Raw genomic sequence first — 15,586 nt, forward strand, 5'->3', positions numbered from 1 at the left:
TCAAAACAATAACTGAACACTTCCTTTTTAGTATTTGAAATATTTTAGTGTAGTAGAAAAAGTAATAGCTTTTTGGTGAAACAGACCTGGATTTGATCCCTGTGTCTGGCCCTTACTAGATGTAAGACTATGGATGAATTGCTTAACTTCTATGATCCTCAGTTTTTGGTCTGTAAATGAGGATAACAAAATCAGCACGTACATTTGTGATGGGGTTGATGGGGGTGGCACATATCCAGTGTCTGGAGCATAGTAGACATTTAATAAAAGGTAGTTTAGATCCCTTTGTTTCTTTTTGTGACGAGCAGTTTTCTGAGTGCAAAGAAAAAAACCCAAGAAGTGGAAAAAAGCAGGGTTATTCCTCTACAGAGGCCTCATTTACAAATGTGATGAGCAGTTTTCTGAGTGCGAAGAAAAAAACCCAAGAAGTGGAAAAAAACAGGGTTATTCCTCTACAGAGGCCTCATTTACAAATGTACTTATTAAATAGTTGTCTGTAGCTCTTTAGCCATGATGTTTACTACTGTCAGAATCTCTCAGGCAGACTGGATCTCAGTTTGAAGAAGGCTTTTCTCCTTGATGGTAATTGACTCTGTTAGTTCCAAATGCAATGAATAATAGTAGAGAACTGGAAGCAAATGATTTTTCTTGAAGATCCATATGAGTATATGGCTCTGTTATGATACTCAGAGTCTGTAAAATGACTTTTGGAGTTGGGAGCAGGAACACAATAAATAGGATCTAATCCTTCAATTTACTTCTCTTTTTCTCAAAACTTAGATTAAATACAAGGCAAGGTGTTTGAACAATTTTAAATTTAGTTAGCACTGATACATAATGGAAGCCCAGTTCCAAGCAAGAGCTAGACGAGTGATTCTTAAAATTTTAAGACGACATGGTCCAAATGTTTGGCTTCAGTACCACCACCATTTTTCAAGTTACATCATTCAATCTCATTTTTTCAACCCGTAGGCTATCATAGTTCAGTTTAGTGTTGAGTGATTTCATGAATCATATTGATGATTTGGCTCCTCTGTTCCTCTGAAGAATGTGACTTTGATGAGTAAACAATAGTTATAATACATTTGCTTTTATCACATATACATCCAAAGTTGAAAAATCCCAATGTTGCACAAGCTCAGGGTTTCACCGCATATAGTGTGTTGGCTTAGATTGCCCTGGTTTTGTCAGCTTCTACTTTGTTAGACTGAGAAGTCTCTTAAATGGGCACTTGGTAAGTTTTCTTTTAAATCAAAGTCCACCTTGCTCCTACTTAATGGAGTCAAGAAAGCAGGACGGGAGATGCCTGATGGCTCAGTGGTTAAGCATCTGCCTTTGGCTCAGGTTGTGATCTCCGGGTCCTGGGATTGAGTCCTGCATCGGGCTCCCCACAGGGAGCCTGCTTCTCCTTCTACCTGTGTCTCTGCCTCTCTCTCTGTCTCTCATGAATCAATAAATAAATAATCTTAAAAAAAAAAAGAAAGCAGGACAGAAAGCAGGATGGGTGTTCCTCTTGAGAATGTGTAGATGAGCTTTGCAGGTTGCTCTGTGATCCCATTTTGTGGTTGATGGCTGAACAGCAGGTCTAGGATGGACGAATTTTGTTTAATTGGCATAGTTGGTCATTGGGTGCTTAAAATGGGTAGCCATTTTAAGGCTCAAATCCAAAGTGGAGGCAACATGTACCCTTTACTCTTTTTTTAAAGGCTTAATTATTTTAAAGATAAGTTTCAGATTTATAATAAAATTTAGAGGAAGGTACAGTGATTTCCCATATATCTCCTGCCTCTGCACATGCATAGCCTTTGCCATGATCAGTGTCACTCATCAGAATGGTACATTTATTTTTTTACCAAGAGTGAACCTACACTGACACATGATAATTACCAAAGCCCATAGTTTCCTCAAGGGTCACTCTTGGTGTTGTACATTCTGTCGGTTTGGACCAAAGTAAAATGACATGTATCGAGGGGGAGGGGCAAGATGGCGGCAGAGCAGGGTCTCCAGGTCACCTGTCCTCAACAAATTACCTAGAAAACCATCCAATCATCCTGAAAACCTACGAATTCGGCCTGAGATTTAAAGAGAGACCAGCTGGAACGCTACAGTGAGAAGAGTTCGCGCTTCTATCAAGGTAGGAAGACGGGGAAAAAGAAATAAAGGAACAAAAGGCCTCCAAGGGGGAGGGGCCCCGCGAGGAGCCGGGCTGAGGCCGGGGCGAGTGTCCCCAGGACAGGAGAGCCCCGTCCCGGAGGAGCAGGAGCTGCACCGACCTTCCCGGGCGGAAAGGGGCCTGCAGGGAGTCAGAGCAGGACCCAGGAGGGCGGGGATGCCCTCGGGCTCCCTGGGACACTAACAGGCACCTGCGCCCCGGGAGATGCGCCGAGCTCCCTAACGGCTGCAGCGTGCACGGCGGGACCCGGAGCAGCTCGGAGGGGCTCGGGCGGCGGCTCCGCGGAGGGGGCGGCGCGGCTCCGGGAACAGCTCGGAGGGGCTCGGGCGGCGGCTCCGCGGAGGGGGCTGCGGGGCGGGAGCGTGAATCCAACAACGCAGGCCCCGGAGCATAGGGCGCCGGGACACAGCCCAGGATCCGGCCTCCCCCGGGACAGGCAGAGGCCGGGAGGGCCCAGGACAGCAAGGACGCTCCTGCCTGGAACTGAGCAGATCAGCGGCCCCGCCCCGGAGCCCCCAGGCCCTGCAGACGGAGAGCCCCGGAGCTACTGCGGGGGCTGACTCCAGGGTCCCAGAGCTGCCCCCGCCACTGTGGCTTCCTCCCGGGGCCTCACGGGGCGAACAACCCCCACTGAGCCCTGCACCAGGCAGGGGCAGAGCAGCTCCCCCAAGTGCTAACACCTGAGAATCAGCACAGCAGGCCCCTCCCCCAGAAGACCAAGGAGACGGACCAGTTCCAAGGGAAGACAAGGGACTTAAAGTGTACAGAATCGGAAGATACTCCCCCGTGGGTTTTGTTTTTTTTGTTTGTTTTGTTTTGTTTTGTGCTTTTTTTTTCTTTCTTCTTGATTTCTGATTGCTTCCCCCACCCCACCCCCCCGTTTTTTTTCTTTTTTCTCCTTTCTTTCTTTTTCTTTTTCTTTTTCTTCTCTTTTTCCCCTTTTTTTTCTTCTTTCTCTTTTTTCTTTTTCTCTTTTCTTTCCTTCTCTCTCTTTTTCTCCTTTTCCCAATACAACTTGTTTTTGGCCACTCTGCACTGAGCAAAATGACTAGAAGGAAAACCTCACCTCAAAAAAAAAAAAGAATCAGAAACAGCCCTCTCTCCCACAGAGTTACAAAATATGGATTACAATTCAATGTCAGAAAGCCAATTCAGAAGCACTATTTTACAGCTACTGGTGGCTCTAGAAAAAACCATAAAGGACTCAAGAGACTTCATGACTGCAGAATTTAGATCCAATCAGGCAGAAATTAAAAATCAATTAAATGAGATGCAATCCAATCTAGAAGTCCTAACGACGAGGGTTAACGAGGTGGAAGAACGAGTGAGTGACATAGAAGACAAGTTGATGGCAAAGAGGGAAACTGAGGAAAAAAGAGACAAGCAATTAAAAGATCATGAGGATAGATTAAGGGAAATAAATGACAGCCTGAGGAAGAAAAACCTACGTTTAATTGGGGTTCCTGAGGGCGCCGAAAGGGACAGAGGGCCAGAATATGTATTTGAACAAATCCTAGCTGAAAACTTTCCTAATCTGGGAAGGGAAACAGGCATTCAGATCCAGGAAATAGAGAGATCCCCCCCCTAAAATCAACAAAAACCGTTCAACACCTCGACATTTAATAGTGAAGCTTGTAAATTCCAAAGATAAGGAGAAGATCCTTAAAGCAGCAAGAGAAAAAAAGTCCCTGACTTTTATGGGGAGGAATATTAGGGTAATAGCAGACCTCTCCACAGAGACCTGGCAGGCCAGAAAGGGCTGGCAGGATATATTCAGGGTCCTAAATGAAAAGAACATGCAACCAAGAATACTATATCCAGCAAGGCTTTCATTCAAAATGGAAGGAGAGATAAAGAGCTTCCAAGACAGGCAGCAACTGAAAGAATATGTAACCTCCAAACCAGCTCTGCAAGAAATTTTAAGGGGGACTCTTAAAATTCCCCTTTAAGAAGAAGTTCAGTGGAACAATCCACAAAAACAAGGACTGAATAGATATCATGATGACACTAAACTCATATCTATCAATAGTAACTCTGAACGTGAACGGGCTTAATGACCCCATCAAAAGGCGCAGGGTTTCAGACTGGATAAAAAAGCAGGACCCATCTATTTGCTGTCTACAAGAGACTCATTTTAGACAGAAGGACACCTACAACCTGAAAATAAAAGGTTGGAGAACCATTTACCATTCAAATGGTCCTCAAAAGAAAGCAGGGGTTGCCATCCTTATATCAGATAAATTAAAATTTACCCCAAAGACTATAGTGAGAGATGAAGAGGGACACTGTCTCATACTCAAAGGATCTATCCAACAAGAGGACTTAACAATCCTCAATATATATGCCCCGAATGTGGGAGCTGCCAAATATTTAAACCAATTAATAACCAAAGTGAAGAAATACTTAGATAATAATACACTTATACTTGGTGACTTCAATCTAGCTCTTTCTACCCTCGATAGGTCTTCTAAGCACAACATATCCAAAGAAACGAGAGCTTTAAATGATACACTGGACCAGATGGATTTCACAGATATCTACAGAACTTTACATCCAAACTCAACTGAATACACATTCTTCTCAAGTGCACATGGAACTTTCTCCAGAATAGACCACATACTGGGTCACAAATGGGGTCTGAACCGATACCAAAAGATCGGGATAGTCCCCTATATATTCTCAGACCATAATGCCTTGAAATTAGAACTTAATCACAACAAGAAGTTTGGAAGGACCACAAACACGTGGAGGTTAAGGACCATCCTGCTAAAAGATGAAAAGGTCAACCAGGAAATTAAGGAAGAATTAAGAAGATTCATGGAAACTAATGAGAATGGAGATACAACCGTTCAAAATCTTTGGGATGCAGCAAAAGCAGTCCTGAGGGGGAAATACATCGCAATACAAGCATCCATTCAAAAACTGGAAAGATCTCAAATTCAAAAGCTCACCTTGCACATAAAGGAACTAGAGAAAAAGCAACAAATAGACCCCACCCCCAGCAGAAGAAGACAGTTAATTAAAATTCGAGCAGAACTCAATGATATCGAGACCAAAAGAACTGTGGAACAGATCAACAGAACCAGGAGTTGGTTCTTTGAAAGAATTAATAAGATAGATAAACCATTAGCCAACCTTATTAAAAAGAAGAGAGAGAAGACTCAAATTAATAAAATCATGAATGAGAAAGGAGAGATCACTACCAACACCAAGGAAATACAAACGATTTTAAAAACATATTATGAACAGCTGTACGCCAATAAATTAGGAAATCTAGAAGAAATGGACGCATTCCTGGAAAGCCACAAACTACCAAAACTGGAGCAGGAAGAAATAGAAAACCTGAACAGGCCAATAACCAGGGAGGAAATTGAAGCAGTCATCAAAAACCTCCCAAGACACAAGAGTCCAGGGCCAGATGGCTTCCCAGGGGAATTCTATCAAACGTTTAAAGAAGAAACCATACCTATTCTACTAAAGCTGTTTGGAAAGATAGAAAGAGATGGAGTACTTCCAAATTCGTTCTATGAGGCCAGCATCACCTTAATTCTGAAACCAGACAAAGACCCCACCAAAAAGGAGAATTACAGACCAATATCCCTGATGAACATGGATGCAAAAATTCTCAACAAGATACTAGCCAATAGATCCAACAACACATTAAGAAAATTATTCACCCATGACCAAGTAGGATTTATCCCTGGGACACAAGGCTGGTTCAACACTTGTAAAACAATCAATGTGATTCATCATATCAGCAAGAGAAAAACCAAGAACCATATGATACTCTCATTAGATGCAGAGAAAACATTTGACAAAATACAGCATCCATTCCTGATCAAAACCCTTCAGAGTGTTGGGATAGAGGGAACTTTCCTCGACATCTTAAAGGCCATTTATGAAAAGCCCACAGCAAATATCATTCTCAATGGGGAAGCACTGGGAGCCTTTCCCCTAAGATCAGGAACAAGACAGGGATGTCCACTCTCACCACTGCTGTTCAACATAGTTCTGGAAGTCCTCGCCTCAGCAATCAGACAACAAAAAGACATTAAAGGCATTCAAATTGGCAAAGAAGAAGTCAAACTCTCCCTCTTCGCCGATGACATGATACTCTACATAGAAAACCCAAAAGCAAAAAAAAAAAAAAAAAAAAAAAAAAAGAAAACCCAAAAGCCTCCACCCCAAGATTGCTAGAACTCATACAGCAATTCGGCAGTGTGGCAGGATACAAAATCAATGCCCAGAAATCAATGGCATTTCTGCCATTGATAACAATGAGACTGAAGAAAGAGAAATTAAGGAGTCAATCCCATTTACAATTGCACCCAAAAGCATAAGATACCTAGGAATAAACCTAACCAAAGAGGTAAAAGATCTATACCCTAAAAACTATAGAACACTTCTGAAAGAAATTGAGGAAGACACAAAGAGATGGAAAAATATTCCATGCTCATGGATTGGCAGAATTAATATTGTAAAAATGTCAATGTTACCCAGGGTAATTTATACGTTTAATGCAATCCCTATCAAAATACCATGGACTTTCTTCAGAGAGTTAGAACAAATTATTTTAAGATTTGTGTGGAATCAGAAAAGACCCCGAATAGCCAGGGGAATTTTCAAAAAGAAAACCATAGCCGGGGGCATCACAATGCCAGATTTCAGGTTGTACTACAAAGCTGTGGTCATCAAGACAGTGTGGTACTGGCACAAAAACAGACACATAGATCAATGGAACAGAATAGAGAACCCGGAAGTGGACCCTGAAATGTATGGTCATCTAATATTCGATAAAGGAGGAAAGACTATCCATTGGAAGAAAGACAGTCTCTTCAATAAATGGTGCTGGGAAAATTGGACATCCACATGCAGAAGAATGAAACTGGACCACTCTCTTTCACCATACACAAAGATAAACTCAAATGGATGAGAGATCTAAATGTGAGACAAGAGTCCATCAAAATCCTAGAAGAGAACACAGGCAACACCCTCTTTGAACTCGGCCACAGTAACTTCTTGCAAGATACATCCACAAAGGCAAAAGAAACAAAAGCAAAAATGAACTATTGGGACTTCATCAAGATAAGAAGCTTTTGCACAGCAAAGAATACAGTCAACAAAACTAAAAGACAACCTACAGGATGGGAGAAGATATTTGCAAATGACATATCAGATAAAGGGCTAGTTTCCAAAATCTATAAAGAACTTATTAAACTCAACACCAAAGAAACAAACAATCCAATCATGAAATGGGCAAAAGACATGAAGAGAAATCTCACAGAGGAAGACATGGACATGACCATCATGCACATGAGAAAATGCTCTGCATCACTTGCCATCAGGGAAATACAAATCAAAACCACAATGAGATACCACCTCACACCAGTGAGAATGGGGAAAATTAACAAGGCAGGAAACAACGAATGTTGGAGAGGATGCGGAGAAAAGGGAACCCTCTTACACTGTTGGTGGGAATGTGAACTGGTGCAGCCACTCTGGAAAACTGTGTGGAGGTTCCTCAAAGAGTTAAAAATAGACCTGCCCTACGACCCAGCAATTGCACTGTTGGGGATTTACCCCAAAGATTCAGATGCAATGAAACGTCGGGACACCTGCACCCCGAAGTTTCTATCAGCAATGGCCACAATAGCCAAACTGTGGAAGGAGCCTCGGTGTCCATCAAAAGATGAATGGATAAAGAAGATGTGGTTTATGTATACAATGGAATATTACTCAGCAATTAGAAACGACAAATACCCCCCATTTGCTTCAACGTGGATGGAACTGGAGGGTATTATGCTGAGTGAAATAAGTCAATCGGAGAAGGACAAACAGTGTATGTTCTCATTCATTTGGGGAATATGAATAATTGTGAAAGGGAATATAAAGGAAGGGAAAAGAAATGTTGAGAAATATCAGGAAGGGAGACAGAACATAAAGACTCCTAACTCGGGGAAACGAACTAGGGGTGGTGGAAGGGGAGGAGGGCGGGTGTTGGAGGGGAATGGGTGACGGGCACTGAGGTGGACACTTGACGGGATGAGCACTGGGTGTTTTTCTGTATGTTGGTAAATTGAACACCAATAAAAATTAATTTAAAAAAATGACATGTATCCATCATTATAATATCATACAGATTATTTTCACTGCCCTGAAAATGCTTTGTGCTCACCTGTTCATCTTTTTCTTCTCACTCCTGGCAATCACTGATCTTTTTATTTTCTTCATAGCTTTGCTTTTCTAGAATGCCGTATAGTTGTAACCATACTGTATGTTGACTTTTTGAATTGGCTTCTTTGACTTAGTAGTATACATTTATGTTTCTTCTATGATTTTTCATGGCTGGGTAGCTCATTTCTTTTTAGTGCCGAATAACATCCCATTGTCTAATATACTACAGTTAATTTATATGCTCACCTACTCAGGGACATCTTCATTGGTTTCAAAATTTGACAATTATGAATAAAGTTGCTACAAACATTGTGTGCAGGATGCTTGGGTAGCTCAGTGGTTGAGCATCTGCCTTTGGCTCAGGTCCTGATCCCTGGATCCTGGGATCAAATCCCACATTAGGCTTCCTAGGGGGAGGGGGTGGTGGTGGCAGAGCCTGCTTCTCCTTCTGCCTATGTCTCTGCCTTTCTCTCTGGGTCTCTCATGAATAAATAAAATCTTAAAAAAAAAAACTCTCCAAAACCCCAAAAATCATCTCTGTGCAGGTTCTTGTGTAAACAGAGTTTTCATCCCCTTTGGGTAAATATCCAGGAGTGTGATTGCTTGGTCATATGGTAAGAGTATGTTTAATTTTTCAAGAAACCACCAAACTGTCCTCCAAAGTGGCTGTCCCATTTTGCATTCTCACCAGCTATATTTAAGAGTTTGTTCCATATCTTCACTAACATTTAGTGTTAGTGTTTGGAATTTTGGCCATTCTGATACATGTGTAGTGGTATCCCATTTTAATTTGCATTTCCCAGATGACATATGATGTAGAGTATCTTTTCATATGCCTATTTACCATTTGTATATCTTTGGTGAGTTATCTCTTATGGTCTTTGGCCCATTTTTAAATTGGTTGTTTCTTTTCTTACTGTTAAGCTTTAAGAGTTCTTTGGGTATTCCAGATGATAATCCTTTTCCAGATGTGTCTTTTGCAAATATTCATTTCCAGTCTGTGGCTTTTTTCTAGTTGTCTTGATACTGTTTTAACAGAGCACTGGTTTTTATTTTTAATGAGTTTAACTCATAAATTACATCTTTCATGGATCATCTCTTGGTATCGTAGCTAAAAAAAGTCATAACCAAACCCAAAGTCATCTAGATTTTCTCCAGTCTTATCATCTAGGATTTTTGTAGTTTTACATCTTGCATTTAGGTCTGTAATCCATTCTGAGTTAATTTTGGTGAGTAGTGTAAGGCCTATGCCTAGCTTTATTGTCTTGTTTGTGGATGTCATTGACCCAGCACCATCTGTTGAAGAGGCTGTCTTTGCTCTATTGTATTGCTTTTGCTCCTGGTCAAAGATCAGTTGGCTCTATTTATGTGGGTCTATTTCTGGGCTCTCTGTCCTGTTTCATTGTCTACACTTTCACCAATACCACACTGTCTTGATTATTGTAGTTTTATGATAAGCCTAACATGACATTTACTTCTTTTAAATGATAAAAAATCAACTCACCAGCAAAGCACACACATCCACTAATAGAGGGAGAAGGAGACACTTGGCAGCTTGCGTCTGTTTTCTTTTTCAGTCTTTATTGTGATGGAATTGGCTCAGACAGGCTCATCAGAACCAACTGTATACATCTCTTCCCAACTCCATGCTCAGTGTCATTATACTGGTAACTTAAAATTGGCCATTGTGGGAATATTTATACTACAAAAATTGGCACATGCTACAAATAAGGGCTTGTATTTTTTTCTTCTTTTCTTTTCTTCAGAGGACCAGTTGTTAAATATTTACCAGTATAACATTGGTTTTGTATCTGATTTATTCTTCTTTTTGTTGTCTCATCATCAAACTCCTCCTCAATATAGCTAATGTTTGTTTATCACTTTGTATGAGTTAGGCACTGCACTGAGTTGTTCTTGTATTTAATTCTCTCAACAACCTCAGGAGGTAGGTCTGTGATCTCAGGTTGTGGTTGACGGATGCTGAGGAGAGGACCAGTGAGGGACAGATTTTGTTTTATAGGTACAATTTGCAAATAAGTAAACTGAGGCTCAGTAAGGTGATGTAATTTTTCTGAGGTCACATGTCATATTAAATAGCAGGCTGGAGACTGAAACTTCCACTGGCTCATACTTGGAACCCCCATGCTCTGTGGTTTCCCCAGCATAGAAATTTATCCTGGGCTCTGACTCGTGACACTTCAACTCAAGTGTACTGTCTGCAACCAGCCTCACATCCAACCTTTCAGAGTCTCAGTGTCTTCATCTATACAGTGAGACTGGTGATAATCATCCTGCCTAGCTCTACAGGATGGTTTTATCCTTTAAATGATAGTTATACAAGATTGCTTTGGGAATCCCAAGTATCATATAAATGGGAGATATCTTTCCATGATAAGAATTAAGGGGAAAATATTCACAAAATGACCACCACATCTCCATCTAAAAGATTCAGCTGAATTGGGTTTTTGATATAAGGAATTTTACAGTAAATGTTTCTGGACATTTGATCTGGAAATGTTTGAACTTACATCTTGGAGTTCCTTGGCTTTGGGTCTCCCCAACCTTTTCAGACAATTTGACTGGTGATCAAGGTAGCCCTTATTTCATGGGCATATTTGGATAGAGTAAAAATATTAACAAGATAGATCAGTGCTAGAAAGCTGGCAGTTAGTAACTTTAGGGAGAATTTCTGCTATATTATCTCCATGTTTAATAAAGAGGTTCTTTTGCTGCTCACATAGCTATTTATACTTCTTGCTGTCAGCATATCTGATTGTAGCTGCTTATTTAAGGCTTATTTTCTGCACTGTACCAAACTCTCCATGATGTCAAATAACCATTTGATCACTAGAAATACCCAGCACAAATACTAAGATTGGCAGCTAGTACTGCTTCATAAATATCTACTGAGTAAGTACGTGGGTGGACTAACTACACGAAACTCTTATAGTGTCTGTGTATTTCTCGTGCCACAGTTGTCTCCAAGCTTTGGAAAGTTCCTTAATTACAGTTATATCAAGTGTGCAGGGCAAGGCCAGCCATGGGATGTTTCATGCTGCAGTTCCTCTGTGTGTTCTCGGGATATCAGAGGCATTTGGCAACAGTAGGAGAACCTCCAGCTATTCCTTATTTGGTCCAAGCCCCTTACTGTGTTATGCAAGACCTACTTTGACCTGTTTCCACCCATGATGCCTGCCATCTTGCTGTCCCCACTACGTGGAGTGATCCATAATTCTTTTGCCTGGCCAACTCTTACACACTTTTTAAGCGTGTGTTTGAGTCTTATCCCCTTAGGAAATTCTCTCCAAATTATATGGGTTGAGATTTGGCTCTGTTTTCACTTACCTATGTATTCCTTGATTTTAAATTCTGATGTATTGAAATTATCTCTTCATGTTTCCACTCACTCATGAGAATATAACTCCTCAAGGGCAAAGACTGCTTTTTCTTCCAAAGCTGAAATGAATTTCAGTGTCTGGCATGAATGGGATGTTCAGTAAATGTTTGATGAATCAAAATGACTAATTCCAAGTAAAATTTCGTTTTCCAAAAGGAGCAAGACAGTGAGATGAAATGTGAACCTTTTGTGGTTTAGTAGGGTGACAGCCCTTCAAATGACCAAGCATGATCCTCTTCCTACCAGCTTGGGCTGAAGGCTGAATATTGGAACTACATCTATGTTTCAGAGAGGCTGCAATTTTAGCATCACTGTATTGGTTTATTCAGTCTCAAGAGAGAAGAGAATCATAGTTTTCTTTTTTTTTTTTAAGATTTATTTATTTGAGAGAGAGAGAGAGAATTATCACAAACAGGGGGAGCAAGAGGGGGAGAAACAAGCTCCCCACTTGAGGCCAACATGGGGCTCGATCCCAGCACCCTGGGATCATGACCTGAGCCAAAGGCAGATGCTTAATCAACGGAGCCACCCAGGCACCAGAGAATCATAATTTTCTATCCACATCCACCAGATTGGAGGAAGGGATGATTACTAGTAGAGGCTATAAAAGATGCAGGAGTATAGAAATATTTACTTATTCTGTCTTTCAAAATTTTGAAAATCCTCTTAAGGTTGTACTCAAGATTTCATGAAAGATGTTGGGGCTGATGGCAGTGATTATTAGGGAGACATGAGCCACACCATGCTTCATTGTCTCAGTTTCCACTTTCGGAATAATAGATCTTTCAGTGGGGATGGAGGATATTCATTTTCATTTTAGTTGTCTTAAATATTAGTTTTATTACAGATAATAAAAAGCCCCAATTAATTATCAGTTCTTAGACGATCAGCCACATTCTCTAACAGCATCATGTCTGTGTACTATTCATAACAGGCCCATATTTCTTTTAACTACATCTCATTTCATTAGTTGGGTGAATTAATGAACAAGTATATATGATGGTTACATAGGTTGTACTAGAATGCCTGATCAGATGTGATTTTTAAACAAATGGTGTGAAGCAATTTCAGATGAGCTTTCCACTTTCATGTCTGATGTAACTTACCACTGATCACAGTCTTTCTAATTCTTCTTCACTGATTGGAAAATACTATGACTCCCAAATTCTGTTAACTGTATTTCCACCCACTAAGCAGTAGTGAAGAGTGATTTCTTTTGTAAATATGGTGTATCAGCAGCTCTCAACATGGTTTCACAAGAACCTGTATTGGTGAAAGTTTCACATGCAATTCTGATCCACAGCTAGATGATAACATTGGTGTCTTAGTTTGGGCTGCTGTAACAAATATACCATGACTAGGTGGCTTAAACAAAAGCAGTTTTTTTCTCACAGTTCTGGAGGTTGGGAGGTCTAAGACCAAGATGGTGAGAATCCTCTTCCTGGTTTGGAGATGACCCTCTTCTTGTATCATCACATTGGCAGAGAGCAAAAAGGATTAGCTCTCTTCCTCTTCTTCTTCTCCTTCTTTTTTTCTTTTTTCTTTTTTTTAGATTTTATTTATTTATTCGTGAGAGACAGAGAGAGGCAGAGACATAGGCAGAGGGAGAAGCAGGCTCCCTGCAGGGAGCTTGATGTGGGACTCCATCTAGCACCCCGGGATCACAACCTGAGCCAAAGGCAGATGCTCACCTACTAAGCCACACAGGTGCCCCTCTCTTCCTCTTCTTAAAAGGACACGAATCTCATCATGGGGTTCCATCCTCATGGAGACCAATTTCCTCATACAGGCTCTACTTCCAAATATCATCACAATAGGAAATATGTTTCAACATATGAATTCTAGGGAGATACAAATATTCAGTCCACAATAATTGGTTTAGAGAATTCTTTTTTAAATATGTTTTTATTTATTTATTCTTTTGGCATGGAATGAGCGCAGGGCAGTACTTCAAAAACTATTCTCTTTCTATAGATGAACAATGGTAATACAGCAAATAAAATGCAGTTGCCTAAGTACTTCATGAAATTTCTCATATGCTACTTGGACATCTTATTAAATTAGAGAGCAAAGAATAATTACTTTAGTAATCATTTAAAAAGTAGTATTTCTATCATACTTGTTACAACTCCCAACTAAAATGACTATATGACTAATAAATTCTTTCTAATGTAATTACTAAAGCTTAGTTTAATCAGAACTAGACTAGTATGATAAAATTACATCTCTACGCATTGTCTCAAGAAGTTAGAAATATCTTTTTAGACACACTATCAATAATTTTATAGCTTCCTATGAGATAAATAAGTAGAAACAATTATTTTATTGATATTAATGGGAAGTTCTAAGAACAGTAAGTAAAAGTGTTCAAAATTGCAACTAGATGCCTAGTAGGTAACAAGTTAATTATCTGGTATTTTAGATGTGAAGTGTAATAATTTATACCTCAACTCACATATAGACAGACTCTGACTTATACTGGTTCAATTTCTGATTACTTGACTTTATTATGGTGTGAAAGTGATTCACATTCAGTAGAAATTGTACTTTGATTTCTGAATTTGGATCTTTTCTTGGGCTAGCAGTATATGGTCCAGTATGCTCTCATGCTGGGCAGCAGTGATGCAGCTCCAGTGAGCCATATGATCAAAGGGTAGACAACTGATACCCTTCCAACCATTCTATACCCATATAACCATTCTGTGTTTTACTTACAGGACAGTATTTGATGAGTTACATGAGACATTCAACACATTATGATAAAATAGTCTTTGTGTTAGGTGATTTTGCTCAACTGTAGGCTACCGTAAGTGTTCTGAGACATATATGGTAGGCTAAGCTAAGCTGTGATGTTCAGTAGGGTAGGTATATTCATTCAATGTATTTTCAACTTATGATAGGTTAATCAGGAGGTAATGCCATCATGAGTCTTAAAAACTAGCAGATATTTACTAGCTGAGAGCTTAATAACTTCATGGTCCTGATATTAAATGCTGTAGTACATTTCTTCATAGGTCAGCAGATGGATAGAATTAAGGCTAGATGTACTTATCACAATAAGTTAACCAAATTGAAACTCTGACTCAGGGAACTTACTGTTCATCTCACTAGATTTATCTGCCATTTTGAAAGCCTACCCTATACAAGAATTTGTTAAAGCAGGAGTTTTTATGCTCCCTAATGAGACAGACCTCAGTGTAAAAACGTACCCCCCACCTAAACGAACAAAACGGAAACATCACCATTGCATTATACCTAGTCCTCACCAGTACTTCAAAGTCTAATTGTTAGAGTTGCTTTTTAAAAAAAATTTTTTTAAATCATAAGTTACTAATTTATGCTAGAGACTGAAGAAAAAATATTCTGTCATTTATGAAAAAATAACGACTTTTAAAACACTTGACTGCAATCACAGCAGGAGGCCTCATGACTTTTGAGTCCTGACTCTCCATAGAAAACTACTGTTTGGGTGGATTGTCTAGGAGCTCAGGGGCATAAATACGATTCTTATATAACAGGCTGGGGAGAAAACAACTTTGATGTTAGTCTCAGATATATGATTCAAAGGCTAGCAGACATCTCCCTCATTCATTCATTATTTAAAGCAGTGCTTATTACACATTTTCTCTGTGAATGTAATGCCTCTATGTAATTTACAGGTAATATCTGCTCCCGAGACTCTATTTATATACTATCAGAAGAGGTGCCAGAGAGTTGGTGGGTTTGTAACTGCAGATGGGTTTCTGGGAACATTCGAGGCCTCCAGATCTCCTTTATGATTCCTGTTTAAACTGTGGTTGTGTTATATCTGACTCCTTTTTCCTGCTGGAAACATTAATGAT

The 15,586-nt window shown here is 40.0% G+C and overlaps 1 protein-coding gene across 1 annotated transcript in view; it reads left to right on the plus strand.

Moving 5' to 3' along the window:
• PAPPA2 (pappalysin 2) overlaps positions 1-15,586 on the plus strand; it is a 272,084-nt gene that overhangs the window by 23,586 nt on the left and 232,912 nt on the right. The gene's annotated exons all lie outside the window — the stretch shown is intronic.

The sequence above is a fragment of the Vulpes lagopus genome, chromosome 1, assembly GCF_018345385.1.
Source record: "Vulpes lagopus strain Blue_001 chromosome 1, ASM1834538v1, whole genome shotgun sequence".
Classification (NCBI taxonomy): domain Eukaryota; kingdom Metazoa; phylum Chordata; class Mammalia; order Carnivora; family Canidae; genus Vulpes; species Vulpes lagopus.